The sequence below is a fragment of the Pleurodeles waltl genome, chromosome 6, assembly GCF_031143425.1.
Source record: "Pleurodeles waltl isolate 20211129_DDA chromosome 6, aPleWal1.hap1.20221129, whole genome shotgun sequence".
Classification (NCBI taxonomy): domain Eukaryota; kingdom Metazoa; phylum Chordata; class Amphibia; order Caudata; family Salamandridae; genus Pleurodeles; species Pleurodeles waltl.
In genome coordinates, this window is record NC_090445.1 from 468,834,809 (window position 1) to 468,854,754 (window position 19,946).

Here is a 19,946-nt window from a genome sequence, read left to right on the forward strand (position 1 = left end):
CAGTAATAATCGTCGTCGATGACAAAGGCGACGACGTCATAATCATCGGTGAGGATGGTGTTGTGAACGTCGACGATACCGTGGTCGCTGTTACCGTCGACACTGTCGTCGACGGGGCGGTCGTCGACGGTTGTTTTTTCACCAAAAAGAGTTTTTCTGTCTCTTTTTGTGGTGACAGAGACAGGGATGGTTTCTTTGAGGTGCTTTTCCGATGTAACGGCGTAGTAGGTTCTGAATGAACCTTTTTTGGTCCATGTTTAACTGCCTCTTCAGTTAAGACTTGTTTAGTCTTTTTGTGCATTTTTCTTGGTGGTTCATCCGCACCTCTATCTCTCTCACCTGTTCTTTTCTGAGGGCGAGAAGTTTGTGGTGACTCTTCGCTGTCTGATGAAGGATGCTCTAAGGCTTTCTGTTTTTGCAGCCATAAGAGAAGTCTACCCTCTCGGTCTTTGAGGGTTTTTTGACTAAAGGTGCGACAGATTTTGCAGTCTCTCACCTTATGGTCTGGATGAAGGCAGTAAATACACTTCTTGTGGGGGTCATCAATATGTAGTCTCTTCTTCCCACAGTTGTCACAGTCTCTGAACAGACCCTTCTTTGCCTTTTCAGACATAGTAAAGTTGTAACTAGTTTCCTGAGAGAAAAAACAATCTTCAGTCAGAAAATAGGAAAAAAACTGAGCAGAGCTCAGGGAGACTCCCTTCACACGACGTGCGGTAGAAAATCTGAGGGAATTCAGCCTCTGTTGGGAGTGTTTGGGAGGGGCTGAATCCTGATTGGTTGATACTCAAGTTTGGGTCTTTTCACAAAACAAAGTGGATAGACTGTAAAATACCCTATGAGGCCTACTAGGGCCTACTGGTTTTATTTTTACTGACTTACTGCTTTTTATATATTTAAGTTTACCGTGAGGCTCCCACCTCGATGACGGGGATGATTCAAGCATGTGAATCTATGAAAGATCCAATGCTGGAGAAGTGCAAGTGATCATAATGTGGCTTCATCCGTACTAGAATCAGGAAAAGACCTCAGGAAAAAAAATACTGTATTAGGATTAACTTCTGAGTTGTTGGCTGAACACAAGAAATGGGTGGGAAGTGACGTGGACTAAAATTCTGCACCACTTTCTGAGGACGCCCATGCAAACAATTATTCACAAATTCTTATGATTTAATTCAGAGCCATGAATGCAATTTAAGTAGATACAACCAAGCCTGCCCCTTTCCTTTACTCCAAGTGCTTCCCTGAAACAGCTTACTTTGAAAGTGCGCTGTGCTCCCTCTCCCCTTCTTTTCCTCAAATGTTTCAAAAACATTTCATTAATGTCATCGAGATGAAATATCTCATCTCCTTAAAAAACATAAAGTGCTGCGCAGCAAAGTGCTTTGCAGGAATACTCATATACTAACATGCATGTGTTTCACGAACTCACCTTTTTATTGCATTGTTCCATATTTAAAGTGCTTAAATGCATATGGCTCTATTAGGGATACAGTGCAAAACATAAATGACCACGAGCTTTTATAGCAGCCACCTGGTACTGCTCCTGAACGCCCAACCCTTCACTATCCCTTATCTGCAAAAGTACTTGCAAGCTGCTGTTCCTATTGGTATGAACTCTTCCATTTTTTTCACTACAGTGACCCACCCCTTGAAGCTGAACTCACCTTTTGAAGGCCCTTCTCAAAAATTCCCTCAACTCCCCTGGGGAGAGAACAGCCCGTTGGGCACAAAAACCTCTATCACTTACTCGTGCCCTGTATTTGCGGCAAGATAGCACCCACCCGCCCCGTAGCAGAAACATATACCTCCATTCTGCACCCTAAAAAATAACATATCCTAGAGCGCGGACCATATACTTAGCCTAAGCTTTTATCCCCTTCATGGGGGGCATCAGCTGGATTAAGAACAGTTATCAACTTTTGCGTGCCTCCTCAGCGTATGAGAATATGTGAAACTGTCCTTTATAAAGATTTTTCAACTTTTGTTGTTGGAATATCATAGCCTTGCTGCCCCCAGACCTGATCTGGGTCACGAGCCCCAAGAATGTTTCTTCGACAGGCCGCTGTTGTTGACATTACCCAAAAACATGTGGATTTTCACATTCATCGCTATAGAGAATTCTTTCTATTTAATGGAGGCTTCCAGAATCTGATCTTTAATTTTATAATTGTTGAAAATCACTAAGATAGTTTACGCAAATTTCATGTTGGGGGTGCACTGAGCCGGGTCTCAAAGCACCCTCATAATTGTCAAGTCCTTATCAAAGCCTGGTAAAATATTCATTCCTATCAGCTTTTCCACAAGCTGTATTGGATTACAGTGGCCGTCAGACATCTCCTCTCCCTTCGGGACCTCAGGAAGTGTGAACTGGATCCCCTGTAAGATTTTCGAGAACTTTTATCCTGACAGCTGACGGATTTCTTTCTGAGCTGTCATTCAGTCAGCTTCCTGAACTCGCATCTCATCTTCCAAGGTGGGAACTCTGTTCTGCCTCTCGAAGACTCCCAGGAAGTTGATTCAAGGCCTCTTTAATTTTTTTAAGTCAGAGACACGGAGCCGCAATCTCCTCCCTCTGTTCTCACTTCAGTTCTCTTTTCTCATTAAGTATGCTTTCCAGTAAATCTGTCACGGATTCAGGCCCACTAGATCTTCGAGGCATGTGAGCCTCTACCTGACCTGGCTCTCGATCGAACACTTTTTCTTGCCGAATCCCCCCTCTCTAGGCAGCTTACGTATGCCAGTGACCTTCAGGTTGAAACTTGGGCACATTGGTGCTGAATGTAAGGCTTGACCCAGGGCTCCTTTGTGGCAATTCTGTTCTCTTATTTGCAAAGAGTCAGTTGCACTACTCTCCTCCAGTTGAATTTGCTCTTCGGCTGAACTTGATGATTTTGAAAAGTGGGGATACTTTTCTTTATCTGACCTCTTTACTCACAGATACCATGTTTATATCAGTCTCCCTCTGGAGGTCCTTGTGTACAAGGTCCTGATTCATGAGCTCTTTTACTGAAACATCCAGTATTGAAATACCTTGGGTGGATTTGTCTGAGCCCCACTCTTGCCAATCTTGTTCTACTGTGTACGCCCCCACTCCCCTCACAGATTAAACCATTGGTTCATCAGCTATTGCAAGTAGCACTTACTCTTCTGTAGAGGAGGGAGGGTCAGAGTCAATTGAGTTAGTGGAGCTTTCCATTCTTTTGCTGTCTCAGGAGAGATTGACTGATTAAGGCAGTTTGAGTCTGGTCTTAATTGGGGAGGGTTTTGCATCTTTTGCAGTAAGGCTGTGGCCATGTTGTTATCAGTGTTCCCTTCAGCTCAGAGCTGAAGGGATTCATGTTTAGGTGTGAAGTGACTCCCAAAGTGCAGATAAAGGGAGACAGACTGACCTTCTTCTGACAGGATGGTCATTTGAGATGTGCCCAGAATCTTAATTAACTTCAAAGGGTGTCTTCCCTGACACATGTAGATGTAGCTCATGCCTGAGCCTGAGGATCCACTTCCACTGGGAGAGGGGCCCACTCCCAGGGGGAGAGGAGCTGCCCACAGAACCAGTTCTGAGTGACCACAGAGGAGAGTTTGCCCATTATCATCACCACACCTCTGGGTGGACACAGGGAGGCCTGTACTGAGAAGAAAGGTTCAGCCTTCTTTGTTTCATGCAGAGAGGGAAGTTGTGGGATAGTTCACAGTTAAACACACATCAAGTGCTACAAAATTGATTGGGTAGTGTCACACCAGGGAACTTTTACCCCATTGGTTAGAAAGTGGTCAGGAGTTTTCCACACCTACAGGCTGGTTCTGGGCATAACTGTGTCTGCCCTCCCTCAGGACACCTTTCAAAACACCTCTGAACCTGTGGAAGAAGGATGATCTGTACCTACTATTGTGACCTGTGAGGAGAACCCTAAGGGCTGGATCTGCTGCAACTTGTATCCGGGACTGGCAACTGGTAAATATTTATCGAGGCTTGTCACTTAAGCATCTAACGCTTTGGTACAAGTTAGTCAAGTACCAAGAAACAGAGCAGCATTATTTGCTGGTTTGTGGCCAGTTCAGTGGAGTATTAGAACCATGAATGTCTAATGAACGCATGGTTGAGGTTTTCCTGGCAGTTTATATGGTGGACCATTAATTTTATACATCTGGTATACACGCTCCAAGGGATAGGAGGTAGTTGTAATGTCACTGAGGCTCTCAATATCTACATACCCATTGGGAAGGCAAGCTGGATATTGCTAACAGCTCAACACAACTCAAAATATTATGAGGCAGCGGGCAGCCTATGCTGAGCGAGTGGAAGGCTAAAGAGTTAGGAAAGTTGGCACAAAAAGGGGTTTTAGAGCTAGTGTTTGAGAGAGACTGGGGAATGTTTTACGGTGCCTGCTTCTAGTAAAAAAGTGAAGTAAGACCTCCGGAGGGGAACTGAAATGGAGCATGGCCTTTGGTGATTGATGATAGGCTAAGGAAGCATGCACTTTGGAAAGAGTGCGCAAACAGACTGCATGGAGATATTGTATGATGAAACAGAGAATGCATCCTAGAATGGAAGACTGTGAGAGCAAGTGGTGACAAATGGCATGGAAAGGAAAGGAGCCCTTTACAGAGTGATAGGAGGGAAGTGAAAATCTACCTGGTAAGAGAATGGAGAGCGGTGGAGTGGATGCTCTGGAGAGAATGTGGAGGATTAGGGAGTGTGGAAGCAGAAAGTACACATAAGCAGAGGAAACAAAAGCTTAGCATCCACAGCACATTTAATTAATTTAGGCAATAGGGGACACGTGGATCCCTTTACAGGACATGCAGATTCCTTTAACATTTGGCATAGCATTTCCACACCCCTATCTGTGTTTAGGTGCAATACAACTTTGTAAATCCAACTAAATGCATAACAATGTTCTGCACCACAGCAGTTAATAAGACCCATGCTCAAAAGCAAAGGCCACAAAGAAAGCCATGCATTCATGTCATAATAGGGTAATGAGAACCCTGGCATATCCAGAGAACTGCTGTTCCTAATTCTTCCATAATGAGAATACTAAATAGGAGTTCTATCATCATCATACTGATGGCCATAATGGAGCCACGTAGACAGAGTTCCTACTTATGCAAGGGCTTTAATATTCAGAGACCAGATAGCAGTACATACAGTATGCATGAATGTAAAGATGATGAAAACGTTGTTACAATCCAAGCCTTGGAATATGAATCCTGGCATACTCAGAGAGTGAAATTATTAGAGGTTGTTGTGGGTTTATTATAGCGCCTTGCTTTGGCACACTTATTTTAGCTTAGGCCTGTGCCCCTTCAGCTACACACTTTTATTTCATTTATTCATTTTAATACATTTTAGCATACCTTACTTTTACCAGGGATGTTTACTTTTCTAATCAGCTGCTATTCTGCAAACGTTTTGTTGTTAATTCCCTTGCACAACATTTCACACTGTGCCTCTGCTCAAAGCTATACCTGATAGCTTATCTGTTATTGCCACCACAAGAGTGCATAGCCATCCTTTGACAGACGAGTTATCACGTCAGGCCTGTTCTCAGAATACAACATGTTTCATTATAAAAACATCACACAGGCCGAAAGAAGATTAAAGAGGTAATTCCAGCCAGAGTTGCCATCCTATGCTGTGTGCCACTTTATTGCAACTTTGCTGACCTCAGCCCTATCTCTATTCTACAGACAACTGAGGAGACGACAGGAAGACCTGTTTTCAGGTATGGGGAAGGAGTTCCTTCCAGGTACTAGTACGGGCACGAAAAGGGGTATCACTGCTATGCTCTCGCATAGATGCTAAGAAGTATAGTTAGGAAATCATAGACTCCTGTTTATTGCAGAATGCTGGGACTTTTCATTTGCTTCTAACTGTTGGTTACAATCAGCACTTCGATATCTTTCATCCTCCTAATAATCGCAGCTATGTTTTTAATCGTAGAATGCATTCCTTCTAATAAATACAATGAAAACTGTCCTGCTTCTCTTTGTTTACCTTCACTTGTGAGAGACTTGTGCAAATGAAAGGACTGAGATCTGCCAGCCACTACTTCCCTGAACAGTCACAATGTCATGTGTTCTAGGCTGTCACAACTCATCTTTACTTACTAGGTTTGGGTGAAGTGTTGCTAGCTAGCCAAAATGGTTAGGCTGAACATTACCAACAAGAAAGGGAACAACTCAGTCATCCACACATAGTGGTGCTGGGTCACAGTTCCTACAGTCAACGCAGATGCAAATACATTTCGTGTACAGAATAGTGAATGTACCACAATGATACAGAGCATATCAATAATTAGAGATACCTCTAACTTATCAAGAACACCATGATAGGTTTAATGGCACGCTCCCACACGTAATACAACTGGTTAGGTTAGGTCTCTTAAGCAACGATGGGCCTATCATGGCCAACACTGGCTAATTGGTTACACATATACCACATCGTAATGTACTAGGTATGCAAGCAGCTGAAGTGCATACTTTATACAACAGTTTAGTTGATATATAACCTTAAACACCGGCCCAGCAAGGGCTGCTCCAGCTATAAATCAATTTGCCGTCAAGGGAATAAATCCCCAAACTGTCCATTCAATAATGGAAAAAGTACCCACTGGGCAGGAAAAGATTCTGTTCTGGGTTGCACAAAAAACAACCCAGCTGGAAGCAGTGTTCCCTCATACTGGACCCCGAGATAAACATAGAATCCTCAGAGAGGCCTGCCTTTTAGAATGGTTCCATCTATAGAGGATTGTGCCACTGGGGACACAGTCTTTGCTGCAATATATACCACAACACATGGTACACTGAAACTTGCAAATCTTCTGGAAACAAATTCAAAATGAACACAGGGCAGCCTCTGCCCTGGCTTTAGGGATGAAGCTGATGCACAATTTTGACACTCTTCTCAATTATTTTAGGTAACATAAAAGGGAAAGCAGCAGCTTTAGCAATTCACCAGCGGCTTCGGAAGGTTCCTCAACAGGAACAGGAACGTGAGCTGCCAATGTTTATTTCTGAAATGTATAGGTCGAGATAGTCTGGGAACCAGACCAACTAAACCACAATTACATAGTACTTCAAGCAAGGAGGGTACTAAGCAGGCATAAGAGAATTCCAAAAAACACTGGGATAAACAAAAACCTAATAAAGATAGAAGAGTAGGCGGATATCTTGCCCTCTGCAATTCCAAAACGTATTTAATCAAAAAAAGTATGAACTTCTGCTTCTACAAGTCAAAGACAAAAACAAGACCCTTTGTGTCTCTGGATAAACCTATGATTTTGATTTCAATTACATTTTTATTGGAGGAAATTCAAGCTTTCCGTCCTCATGTTGAAGAAACCAATAATAAGCAACAAGCATTGGAGGAGTAGTAGTCATTAATGGAAAGAAGTGTTGCTGAATTTGAGTGTAAGTGACCTCCAAGTTGAAAGTAACAAAAAGCTTTCTATGCAGAAGGAAATAAATCTCCTAAAACCAAGGTGAAAAGCTGAAGATTTTTAAAACATAAATGGTCGCGGCTTGCTGGAAGGAAAAGAGGCGGGGAAGCTCATGGGTGGGGTTGGCTGGATGTTGACCAAAGAAAAGAAATATAATAATTTTTAAAATGTACCTTTTTTGCTGCGCCGCTACGCTTGCTCCATCCGCTCCTGTCCTCCACTCCGCCTGTTCCTAACACTGCTTTCATGCTGCTGGCACCATGAAAGCAGTGTTAGGATTGGACAGAGCGCCCAGGCAGGGCGCCCTGAATCTGAGTGAGAGTCTCTGCGTGCTGTTTCCAGCCCAGCAATGGTGTGCTGGATAGGAGGAAGCCTAGTTTTTCAGACGACAAAACATACATGCGCACTGAGCAGGAGTGTTGTGCATTCCCCCTCTGTCCCTGTCATGCCCGTGGCCCCACCCCTTTCACAGTAAAACCATAATGAACATAATTTATTACGGTTTTACTGTAAAAGTTTTGCAGCTGCTGCTGCTGGGAGGGAGGTGATGCTCCTCTTCTCTTGTTTTAAATACTTACTCTCTTTGGCTTCTGTTGTCTTTTGTGATTATTACTGCATTTATATACCTGTTTCTCTAATATAATCTCTTGTGTTGCCACTTTGATGACCCTGCAGTTTTCTGAATATGTGCTTTTTCTACACAATTTTGGTTAATATCTTGGCATGTTAAGGGTTTAAATAACCCAATTTAAAGACACTCTAATCTCACTTTAACACATTTTACCTTATCTTCTATAAGAAACCTACCTTTCAGACACAGAAATGCAAAACTGCAAAAATGTGGGTTAGTTAAGGTTGTTTTCCTCCTGCTTGTTACTGTTATTTACCTCTGGTAAAGCCTTATCTGGTAGAGACATATCTAGCCTGAGATTCCTTACTTTAGAATTTCCCCAGGCGTCAGACTGGAACCGGAAGATTTTTTTGTGAGCAGTTGCACACCAGTAGGTGGCGTCTTTTGGTTCCACGTACATCATCGGCAGTGACGTCCGTGGCACCTATATAGGCGCCACCTAGCTGCGCTGATGTCAGTTTATTTTCACATCTTTCCATACCAGAAGCACCAGAGCCTTGAAGAACACTGACCACTGATGTGGAAAACAAGGGCCCTGAAAGTGAAGCCTGGTCTCTAGAAATCCATTTACAGAGCGGGGAGGATGGGTGGGTCAGTAAGGAATCTCCAGCTAGATATACTCTCTAGCAGATAAGGCATTACCGAAGGTTAAGTAACTTGTTCATCTGATAGACTTCTCGCTGAAGATTCCTTACCTTAGAATAGATACCCAAGCAATACTATTCCCTGAGGTGAGTCTGGGGACCAATTCAAACAAGGAAGTCCTGCAGGACCGAACAGACAAAGTGTCCATCCCTATAGACTTGACTGTCCTGTCAGCAGTGCTTTGTGACTCTGTGGAAAGAGGCCCACATTACTGCCTGGCAGATATCAAGAACCGGAACTCTGCAGTGTCACAGCTATAGCTCTGATGGAATGAGCTTGTCAGCCATATGGAGGTTGCTTTTTGGCCAGTGCGTAACAGATCTTAATGCAGAGTACTACCCATCTGGAGATGGTCCACTCTTGCACAGCTGGTCCCTTCTTTGCTCCAACAAACCGCATGAAGAGTTGCCTCTTGGTTTCGGTGCCCGGGGTGCAGTAGAAGATGTGACAGGATTTACATGGGAGGTAGAGGCTTGGACCACCAAGCTCTCTGTGGTGGGGTGCTGGGTTAGGAAGTCTGGGTCCCCTGGAGCGGAGCAATGGCAGCAGACAATTGTCCTATTCACAGGAGACCCTGTACTGGGCTTGGACTATGTCCCCAGAAGGTTTGCCCCTGTCAAGGCATTAGTCTTGGCTGCTACTGACGACTGAAGGTCAAGGTCCTTGGCTGCCCTCCACACCACCATAGAGAATGATGCTCCCTCCTCAGTAGCCTTGGTAGAGAGAGAAATCATACCCGTATCTGGATAAGTATCCAATCTACTGGCTTCACCCAGTTCCTCAGACCAGTTCATATCAGGGTCTTTATAGAGCTGGCATTCTTCAGGGTCCATTGACCCCTCCCATTCCTCCACAATTCCTAGCCCATAAGAATAGGGCTCAGGCTCCAACCTGGAAGGCATGGCTCCAGACAACATCGATCAATACTCAGTGTCAGAGTCAGGGATCAGAATGGGGGGGCCTATGGGCACTGGGAGTGTCAGTGACAGGACAGGGATTGGTGGTACGACCAGTGCCGGTGGTATGACCAGTGCTGGTCCAGGTCCAGGAAATGGTCCTCAAGGCCCAACTGGAGCCGGGGCCGGAGCTGCCAGTGCAGAACCAGAAGGGGGCCTACTGGCCCCGGGGCCCAAAGTCATGCCAGAGTAGTCTGACAGCCCAAAGATTAGGCACAAGGCTTCACTGAACTCTTTTAGTTGGGCAGGGGTCGCTCTACCTCCCAAAGAGTCAGGAAGGCGCACAGTCAGCCAAGGCACATGCTCTACAGCGGAGGCAGGCCTTGATGCACATTGCTCTCTCATCTCGTCGGCCGACTGGCAAGGTGAAGTCAACTTCTTTTTCTTCTTATGATGGAACCTACCAAGGGGGCCGATGAGGCCAGCCTTCTTCAATGACATCCCTGCCACACCAGAAGGAAATCCTTAAAAAGGAGTTGACAAAATGTTGAAAAAGGTCAGTCAAAAAATTACTGATGGGGCAGTTCTTCTCAGTATCAACACTGGCTGACACAGAAAGAAAAAAACTGAAGTCAGCGCCTAGGTGGCACCTACATAGGTGCTGCAGGCATCAGGCGTCACTTCCGGCATGAATGACGCATGAAGAACCGAACTATGCCACCTACTGGCGCAGAGGGGTACTGCTAAAAAAAAATCTTCCAGATCCAGTCTGGCGCCTGTGGAAATTCTAAGGTAAGGATCTACCTTAAGCTAATCTACCTGCAGCTAAAAGTCTCTATCAGATATTTTATGTCACAAAATATTTAAATGTTAAGGTAAAATGCCAACAAATAAATACTGAAAGTAGATGGATTATTGTGAAACTAGTCATTAACAAAATTCCGACTGCTGTTTGCAATTTATGTGGCCCCCCTTAAAATGATTAAAGTTTTTTGATATAGCTAAGAAAGCTTTAGAATTCAATGATCATTACTTTGTCCTAGGAGGTAATTAAAATCAATTTGTAGATCCTTAAAGAGACAGACATTCTAAAGTTAAATGTGTTCCCAACAAAACGCATAAAGAGCTTACTTCAACAATTAATCAAAAGTGTTTTGAAAAATCATGAAGGAGAAGTAACCCAACTTGAAGAGAGTACTCCTTTGTTCTCTCCTGCTCATTGTTCACAATCCACAACAGACAATTTTTCTCAGGAATCCTGTGATTCAACACTTTAGAACTCTGAAGTCAGATCGATTTGGATAGTTGTTCATGCTCCTATGATCATACATATTGATTTAATCCCTTATCAAAAGCGTTTGAATAGCTGGAGATTTATTAACTCAAGGTTATGGGATGTTAACTTTACATTTTCATTTAAAACCTTGAATATTGAATTCTTTGATATTCAAAAACACTGAAATTCATCAATTCAATTGCTTTGGGGTGCTTTTAGGGCAACTGCTCATTGATTCATAACAGACATGTTTCTAAGGAAATAAAGGTATACTATATGAATCTAAGGCAGTTTTAATTAATGTTAAGGATTTAAAACATCAATTCTACACGTCAATGTCTAAGGAAGGCGTTGATAATCTGGATGAAGTTAAACTACATTTTAATAAAGTTTCCACTGATCATACTTCTACTATTCTTCTCTAAAGCAGTGCAAGGTTTTATGGGGGGTGTCACAATAATTTTTTTTAACTCTTTTTATTTGAATAGAGCTTGGGGGAACAGCAAGAATACAATGATATTGCAAACATACATGTGGTAAACATACCAGTGAAAGTTATTATCATCTACAGGGGAATAAATTGACCATGACAGAGGGGCACTTTTAAGGCCTCAAGTCATGCCCAGTGGAAAGTGACAGCCACAGCATCCCCACAGTTGCAAGCTGATGTATGTTATTGTGACCCAATGTTTACTCCGCCCTGAAGTTGCACCAGTGGCCCCAGATCCACTCCCATTTCTTGAGGCATCCTCAGCTCTGGTACACCACCTTCTCTGCCCTCTGGCACCAGTCTAGGTCTGATTTCCATCCCTTCGTAGCGGAGGTGCAGTAGACTTGCTCGATTGTCCGTGCAATTGGCGTCCCCAGCCACCAGTATAGTCCAGATTTTTAAATACTTTGGCCATGATTCCCCCCCCCTGAAATTTGCAGTAGGGTCCACTTTTCGGTCATGGGGACGGATAGCTCCAGGACCTGAGAGAACCTGCCTGTGACTTCCCTCCAGAAGGTATGAATCACTGGGCAGGACCATAGGATATGGAAAAAGGAACATTCCTATCCACAGCATCATTGGCATAAAGCTGTATCAGCCTTTTGGATCTTATAGAGAATTGTCCTAGACTAGTAGGATCTGTGTAGGACTCTCAATTGTATGAGCTAGAACCTTGCTTGAATAGCTATCTCTTGTGGACTCTGTAGTGCTCCTGCCCAGGCATCATCAGCTAGCCCTCCCAGGTCCCGGGATCATGCCTCTCTGGGGTGTTATTAGTTTCCTCTAGATTACTGAGATAGCATTGTCTGGTATGGGTTCTGTAAGTAGCTAATGGAGTGGTGGCTTGTAGTTTTACCCCTTCGACAATATGACATCGTACAGCATTACCTAGTTGGAGATGTTTGTATCATTCAGTCTCAGGCAGTTTGTATTCCTGAGAGAGAGACTCAAACACCAGGAGTGACTGGTCTCTCCAGATACCACCCAGTCACTCGATTCCTATCAACTACCACTTTGGAGAAGCTTGCCAGTCCACCCACTTCTTGTGGTAGATCGCTGTCCCACAGGGGCGTCATTTCAGTAAGTGTGCCTTTTGATCCCACTGCATTATTTGCCTCCCTCCAGACCTGCACCACTGACCGGGTGTCAGCTCATTCTCTACATGACGCATGTACAGGGCTGCCACGTAGACCCTCCTTCCAATCACTGCCCTGTCTATATGATATACCGCTTCCTCGCAGTCTGTGAAGACCCAGTCATGTATGACCGCCAGTTGTGAAGCCTAGTAGTATTTGCTAACATCTGGGAATGCCAGACCCCGCCATACCCCTCTCTGAAGTTTGCAGGGGGCAATGTGAGGGGCTGTACTACTCCATAGGTGGAGATGGAGTGCCAGATCGATCTGTCGGAAGAACTCCAGTGGAATCCTGTATGGTGTGTACTGGAAGATGTAAAGGAGACGAGGGAGTGACATCTTTTTATAGAATGCTGCTCTGCCCACAAATGACAAGGGTAATGACTTCCAATGTGCTACACCTTTATGAAGGCGGTCTATCTGTGGGAGTAGTTTTTTTTCAGGAAATCCAGTGGGTCTCTCATGATGTGGATCCTGAGATATGTACAGCTATCCAGTACCACCAGCACCTCACAGCATAAGGGGAGATGTAAAGGCCCACCAGCCAGTGGAAAAATCACGGATTTGGACCAGTTTATATGGTAACTTGAGTGATTCCCAAATCTGGAATATCTGCAGGATCCTATTAACAGACAGGGTTAGTTAAGTAAGGTAGAGCAGCTCATCGACAGTGTAAAGAGAGATATGTTTCTCCCCATCGCTGTTCAATCTCACCCCCTGTACCAATGGGTCCTGACATACGCAGGCCGCGAGCAGCCCTAGAGCCAACACAAAAATCATGGGAAAGAGAGGGCAGCGATGCCTTGTTCCCTTGTGCAGGGGCGAACGTGCAGGAGACCACACCATTCACTTTGACCCTTTCCAGTGGTTTGTGATAAGAGTAGTTTTTGGCCCAAATCCCAATTTCAACAACGTTGCTAAGTTATAATTCCATTCTATACTGCTGAATGCCATTTTGGGGTCTAAGACCATTAGGACCATACTGGGGTCCCTCGTCATATGTAGTGCAACGTATACACAGTGCAGGTTGAGCCTTGTGCTTCTGTGGGGCATGATGCCAAAATGATCTGGGTGGATTATCGTGGTAATGACCTTACGGAGCCTATTTGCCAGGGAGTTTGCTAGGACTTTGGCCTCAACATTTAATGAGGAGATCGGCCTTGTAAGAGCTACAGCCCGCTGGGGGTTTCCCTTTCGTGTGAACAATGCTTGTGGCAATACGTGGATGGTATGGTAGGGCACCTTCCTTCAGCACCGCCTGGTATATTGCTAGCATGTGTGGGGGGACCTTATCAACCATTCCTTTATATAACTCCACTGCTAGCCCATTAAGGCCCACTTCTTTCCCTGATTGAAGGTCTTTTAAGGCTAATGCTACCTCAGCCGCCATGAGATCTTCCATCGATTTGCTACCTAACGAACGGATGCGAATATCTTGCAGGAAGTCTACACACTCACTGGCTGACGTTGTTATGGACTGGTACAGCCCTTCATAGTAATCAGCGAAGGAATTGGTTAAGCCACTGCTGTTTGTCTGAAGTCTCCCTTCTTTGCCCATTACCATGAGTACCCAGGACCGTTCTTTATCCTTTTTGTCCAGCCGAGCCAGTAGCTTGCTGGCCTGGTCGGCCACATCATAAAATCGGTGCTGCATAGTCAGGGCATAATTACTGGCCTTCTCCTCTACCAGATCTTGATTATCACACTAGCGGCTGCGCAGTTGGTGGCACAGATCATCTGTATTCTCCTCCAGCAACCTGGATTCTAGGTCCATGGTATCTCTTTCTATTGCCACACATTTAGGATTTGTTTCTCAGTTTATCTTTAATGTGTGTATCACGTAGGTGCCATGGATCTAGCCTTGGGGCAATTACCAAGGCTTGGACCCTTCCTTGCAGTTGGAATTCCACTGGAGCGGGGTCAGGGTCTAATGTGCGCTGGCCGATATTTATTGGCCTTTGTACACTGAGTGAAGTGTTGGTCTATAAGAAGCTGCTATGTGTTGTTGAGAAATATGTGTATCCTCTACTGTCTGGGTTGTGTATGTGTCACAGTTCAATCAGCCCTACGGTGTCTATGAAGGAGCGTAGAGCCCGTCCCTCACCCCCCTGCAGTGACTCCTGACATTGTATCTAGTCCAGGGTCTATTACATCATTTGTATATCCACACACTATGAGAATCCCCAGTGGCAATTCCAGTAAGAGCGTGCTGATCTCAAGGAGGGCCTGGCTTGGAAGCAGTGGGACATGTATATGGAGCAAACAATTAGGGTTGTGACTTCCTGGGAGCTGGATAGGGCTACATATCTACCTTATAGGTCATGCTAAGTGTGTTTGGGGATAAGGGCGGATGATTTCTTAATTAGTGCCCCTACGCCCCTTCAGTCAGATGTGTAGCATGCATGCTCTATGAGTTTGCGTCCAAACCTACCTAGCGCTTTCTAGTATGTGCCCTGAAGGTGCGTTTCCTGAAGCAAGATTAGGTTGGAGGCAAATCTACGGCGGTACTGAAGGACCAATGGCCGTTTAATCTTGCTGCCTAGACCATTTATATTCCAGGTCCATATGTTCAGGTTAACACCATCAGTTGTGAGGTTAGGTTTAGGGTATGAGACGTTACGCCTTATTTATATATCACTATTGGGATGTGTCCCACTGACAGCTATACCATAAAGTCTGCCTACCCTATGTGGATCATGCCCCAATTAACTTTAACTGCATTTCAATTTACTACAAAACATAAACATAACTCTCAAATAATACTCCCCCATCCTGCTACCCTGCACTGTAAGTTATAAAGTACCCACCCCTCCATTTGTAGAGAGCATGTTGCCCCAAAAGCACAAATGTGTGGGTGTGCCAATGTGTTCAGCCAAGTCAGACTAGGGTAAGTTCTAAATTGAGTGATACCCCTGACAACAATAAAAGACCTTTAAAGTTAAGCTTGTTTTGCCCCCCATAGATTGACATCGCCCCTAGATATAAGAGTTACCATACCGCTTGATTTACGAGTCCGGCGTGTGGCTCCCAGGTGTTGCGTTCCTACAGTCAGGGTCTGTCACGGTTTGTCTTTGGCTTACCATCCAGGCCAGAGGGAGATGGTGTGCGGCCTTGGTTCTTGCAAGTCCGACTCTGGCCGAGCTAGGGACGACCCCTTCCGGTAGCCACGGTGCTGCTGACAGTAATACGCCATCACAGTCCGTGCCCTCCAGATGGATTCCCAGAGGAAAAATCCCATAGGGAAAAAACCTCCAGACAGGAACTCCCTGGAACAAAAAGGAGGACACAAGAAAAATCAGAACTTAGATTCCAGGAAGAAGTCAGGAAGAACAGAGGAAAAAACAGGAGCAAAAACTGGATTCCGAATAGAAGACTAGCCGGAGCGTGACTACCACAGAAGTGGTGCGACTCAAAGAGAAGAAAAATCAATCCCTTTACATACCCCTTGACAACAGGAAGATGAAAAACTGACATATTGGATTGGGAAAGGGTTATAGAACTTGATAGGAAAAGCTCCATAGTAAGAAGGGAATCAGATGCATGCAGGAAACAAGAAAAGAGAAAGGTATCCTGGGAGAGATGGAAAAAGAAGAAGAGGGAAAAGGGTGAGTGGAAGGTCGAGACGGAGTTCGCGGGCATTCCATATTAACATCTTCGCCGCGCACAATGTGCGGCGAGGACCGAAGCCCAATCCTGGGCCCCTGACCCCACCAGAGAGGACAGCATGAGGCTGGAAAAAAAGGGCTGCAGCAAGCCCCACGGCCTGTAAAATGGACCGTGGCCCCCAGCGCGGCTCGAGCGGGCAGCGTCACGTGCCCCGCATCATAACAGTAGGTTACCCCTCCCCCGAACCCCAGGTTTGTGAGGGAAAAGGCTGAAAAACCACGACGAACCAAGAGAGGAGCATGAACCGAAGAGTCGTCATCCCAGGAGCATTCACTCATAGGATAGCCCTTCCAATGGATGAGATATTGAAGACGTCCACGGAAGAACCGAGAGTCACAGATCTCCTGGACCTCGTATTCTAGCACATCGTCAACCAATTGAGGAGGAGCACTGTCTGTGAAAAGGATCAGGTACATATGGTTTAAGCTGACACACATGAAATACTGGAAGTATTTTCCAGGTCAGAGGTAAACAAAGACGAACAGAGACGGAATTGATCTTTTGAAGAATCGAAAATGGACCATAATACCGGGGTTTAAATTTATTTTGAGATAACCGGAGAGGTAAAAATTTAGAGGAAAGCCAGACCTTATCATTAATATGATAAGATGGAGCCTCACAACGTTTCTTGTCAGCCATTCTTTTGATGAGTATTTTGGTGGCTTGAAGATTTGAATGTATGACACGTTGGATGGTGCGTAGTCGTCGAACAAACATTGTGATGGCAGGAAGTGTAGCTCATTCTCTGAGTATAACAGGAAAGGCCTTAGGATGGAACCCATACAAGCAATAAAATGGGGAAACCTTAGAAGCACTACGTACTGCATTATTATATGAAAATTCGGCAAGAGGTAAGTACATGGACCAGTATCTTTGCGTAGCATTGCAGAAACTTTGTAGATACTGTTCAAGACCTGGATTTAACCGTTCTGTCTGTCCATTTGTCTGAGGATGAAAACCAGAGGAAAGAGGCACGTCGATCTTAAGTATTCTCCAGAATTGTTTCCAAAAGCGCGAGATGAATTGGGAACAACGGTCCGAGACAATGACCTGAGGGAGGACCATAAAGCCGAAAGATCTCCTTAATAAAGATTTGACTTAATTCTTTTGCAGTGGGTAACTTTTTTAATGCAGTGAAATGAGCCATTTTAGTGAATGAATCTACTGTCACCATTATTACTCAATTCCCAGTTGAGGAAGGCAGAGAACACATGAAGTCAGTGGAGACAGGGTGCCACGGAGCTGTGGAACCGGTAAGGGACGGAGCAATCCTGCTGGTCTATTACGAGATGTCTTTGCTTGTGTACAGATAGGACAAGAATTTGCATAACTTTCAGTGTCAGCCTTAAGAGTGGGCCACCAAAAGGAGCGAAGAAGGAGGTCTTTGGTGGTCTTGATTTCGCAATGACCTGCAATTGGGGAATCGTGGCACGATCGTAGGGCTTCTGTTTGGACTGTTTTAGTAGGCAGAAACAAGGCTATAATGTGGTAATAGTATTCCTTATCCTTGCGTAATTGTGAATGTCATTTATTCATTTCAGTTTCCCCTAGATTGGAATACTCAGATTAAACTTTGTCAAGAAAGGATTGCACTACTCCAATGATTTTATCAGGTTCAATTAGGTTTTGTGCAGTAGAATCACTACACTCAGGATAGCGTTGTGATAGGGCATCAGCCAAAATGTTTTGGGAGCCAGGGATATACGTGATATAAAAGTCATATTGGCTGAAAAAGAAAGCCCATTGGGCTTGATGACTATTTTGGCATTAAAAGTTTCTTAAACACTGCCAATTCCGGTGATCGGTTCTCGTCTCAAAAGGTTCTTTGGATCCCATAAGAAATTGTCTCCATTCCGTACAAGCCGTCTTCAAGGTGAGCAGGTCTCACTGGCTGAAAAAGAAAGCCCATTGGGCTTGATGACTATTTTGGCATTAAAAGTTTCTTAAACACTGCCAATTCCGGTGATCGGTTCTCGTCTCAAAAGGTTCTTTGGATCCCATAAGAAATTGTCTCCATTCCGTACAAGCCGTCTTCAAGGTGAGCAGGTCTCATTCTAACACTGAGTAATTACGTTCAGAGTCTGAAAGTATGTGGGAAAGGTAAAATACGGGATGTTCTAACTCATCATCACTTTGTTTTTGCAGCAAAGCAGCCCCTATTGCTTTTTCCGAGGCATCCGTGACAACAATGAATTGTTTGGTGGTATCTGGATGCCGTAAAATGGGAGCTTGAAGGAAGGCGTGTTTTAGTGTTTGGAAGGCTGCTTTCGCATCTTTGGTCCAATGAAAACCTTTCTGCAGATTTTCTTTCTTAAGAGTTTGTGTTATATGACTGGTCTGCTGGGCGAAATCAGCTATGAACTGACGGTAGAAATTGGCCAGTCCTAGAAAACACTGTGTTTCTTTGATGAAGGAAGGAGATGGCCAATCCAGAATGGCATGAACCTTGTCTGAGTCCATAGCAATCCCTACTTGGTTGATATGGTACCCCAAGTACCTCATTTCAGTCTGATCAAATTCACATTTTTCTGGTTTGAAGAATAGATGATGACGCCTAAGCCTCTCTAGGACTTGGACTACATGTTTAGTGTGTTGCTCAGGGCCAGTGGAGAAGATAAGAATATCATCTAAATACACAACCACTGTTTGGTGTAAAAGGTCAGAAAAGATGGCGTCCATGAATCTCTGAAATATAGAGGGAGCGATGGTATGCCCCATGGGCATTACTCGATACTCAAAATGACCAAAAGGGGTTCTGAAGGCAGTCTTCTATTCATCACCCTCTTTTATCCTTAATAGATGGTAGGCTCCCCTAAGATCTAATTTGGTAAATCTATTAGCTCCTCTGACAACTTCTAGAGTATCTTTAATGAGGGGCAGCGGGTAGCGATCTTTAAAAGTAATCATATTTAATCCGGTAAAGTCTAAGCAAGGGTGCAAGTCTTTTGTTTTGTTTGGTACGAAAAAGAGGGTAGCCCCTGCGGGAGAAGAAAGAGGAAGGAACAATCAGACCGCTCTGTATGTTCTCTTCCAGGTATCCTGAGAATCTTTTTCTCAGGCTCAATAAGAGAATACATTCTCCCAAAGGGGACTATAGCATTGGATTCTAAAGGAATGGCACAATCATATTCTCCATGAGGCGGAAGTACTGGTTTATCAGGTTTTTGAAAGACGTCTGCCTATTCCAGATAATGACTGGGTACACCTCGAAGGAGGTTGATGGAACAGTTTACTTTAGTTGATAACATTTTCTTCGGGGACCAATAGGTTCCTGCTAAATAACAGTGTTGTTGATAAAATTCGGAGGACGGTGAAATGGTTCTAGTTTGCCAATTAATATAGGGATTGTGCCAGGTTAGCCATGGAATACCTAGAACGTTGACGTGATTAGGTGAGGATATCAGATCAAAAGAAACATATTCCTGATGTCTCCCGAATTGTAAACACAAGGTAGGAGTGGTATTAATAACGGGACCAGAGGTTAACAGAGAACCATCCTCAGTATGGACTTGCTCTGGTATGACCTTGGGTACCCGACGAATCTTCCTTTCCAGAGCCCAAGTTTCATTTAAGTAGATACCACTGGCCCCACAATCCAACAAGGTTAAAGCTTTTTCTTCTTGGCCATCTGCTAATTGTAAGGTGATAGGTAAAAGAAAAAGACCGGTTATTTCTTGTCTGGAGGAACAAATGGAAGGTATCTCGGAATATCCCGTCCTCTGCCTTCTCACAGAGGACGGGAGTTTGTGTTTCCAAAAGGCC

At 44.4% G+C, this 19,946-nt stretch overlaps 1 long non-coding RNA gene across 5 annotated transcripts in view; it reads right to left on the bottom strand.

The window, feature by feature from the left end:
* The window catches only part of LOC138299907 (uncharacterized), a 770,123-nt gene that overhangs the window by 513,944 nt on the left and 236,233 nt on the right, over window positions 1-19,946 (bottom strand). For 3 of the 5 annotated variants that reach the window (XR_011204848.1, XR_011204850.1, XR_011204847.1), the window contains one exon: window positions 15,516-15,784. The exons of the other annotated variants lie outside the window; for them this stretch is intronic. This is a non-coding gene — a long non-coding RNA (uncharacterized lncRNA). The remainder of the gene's footprint in view (window positions 1-15,515; window positions 15,785-19,946) is intronic. 5 annotated transcript variants of the gene reach the window in all.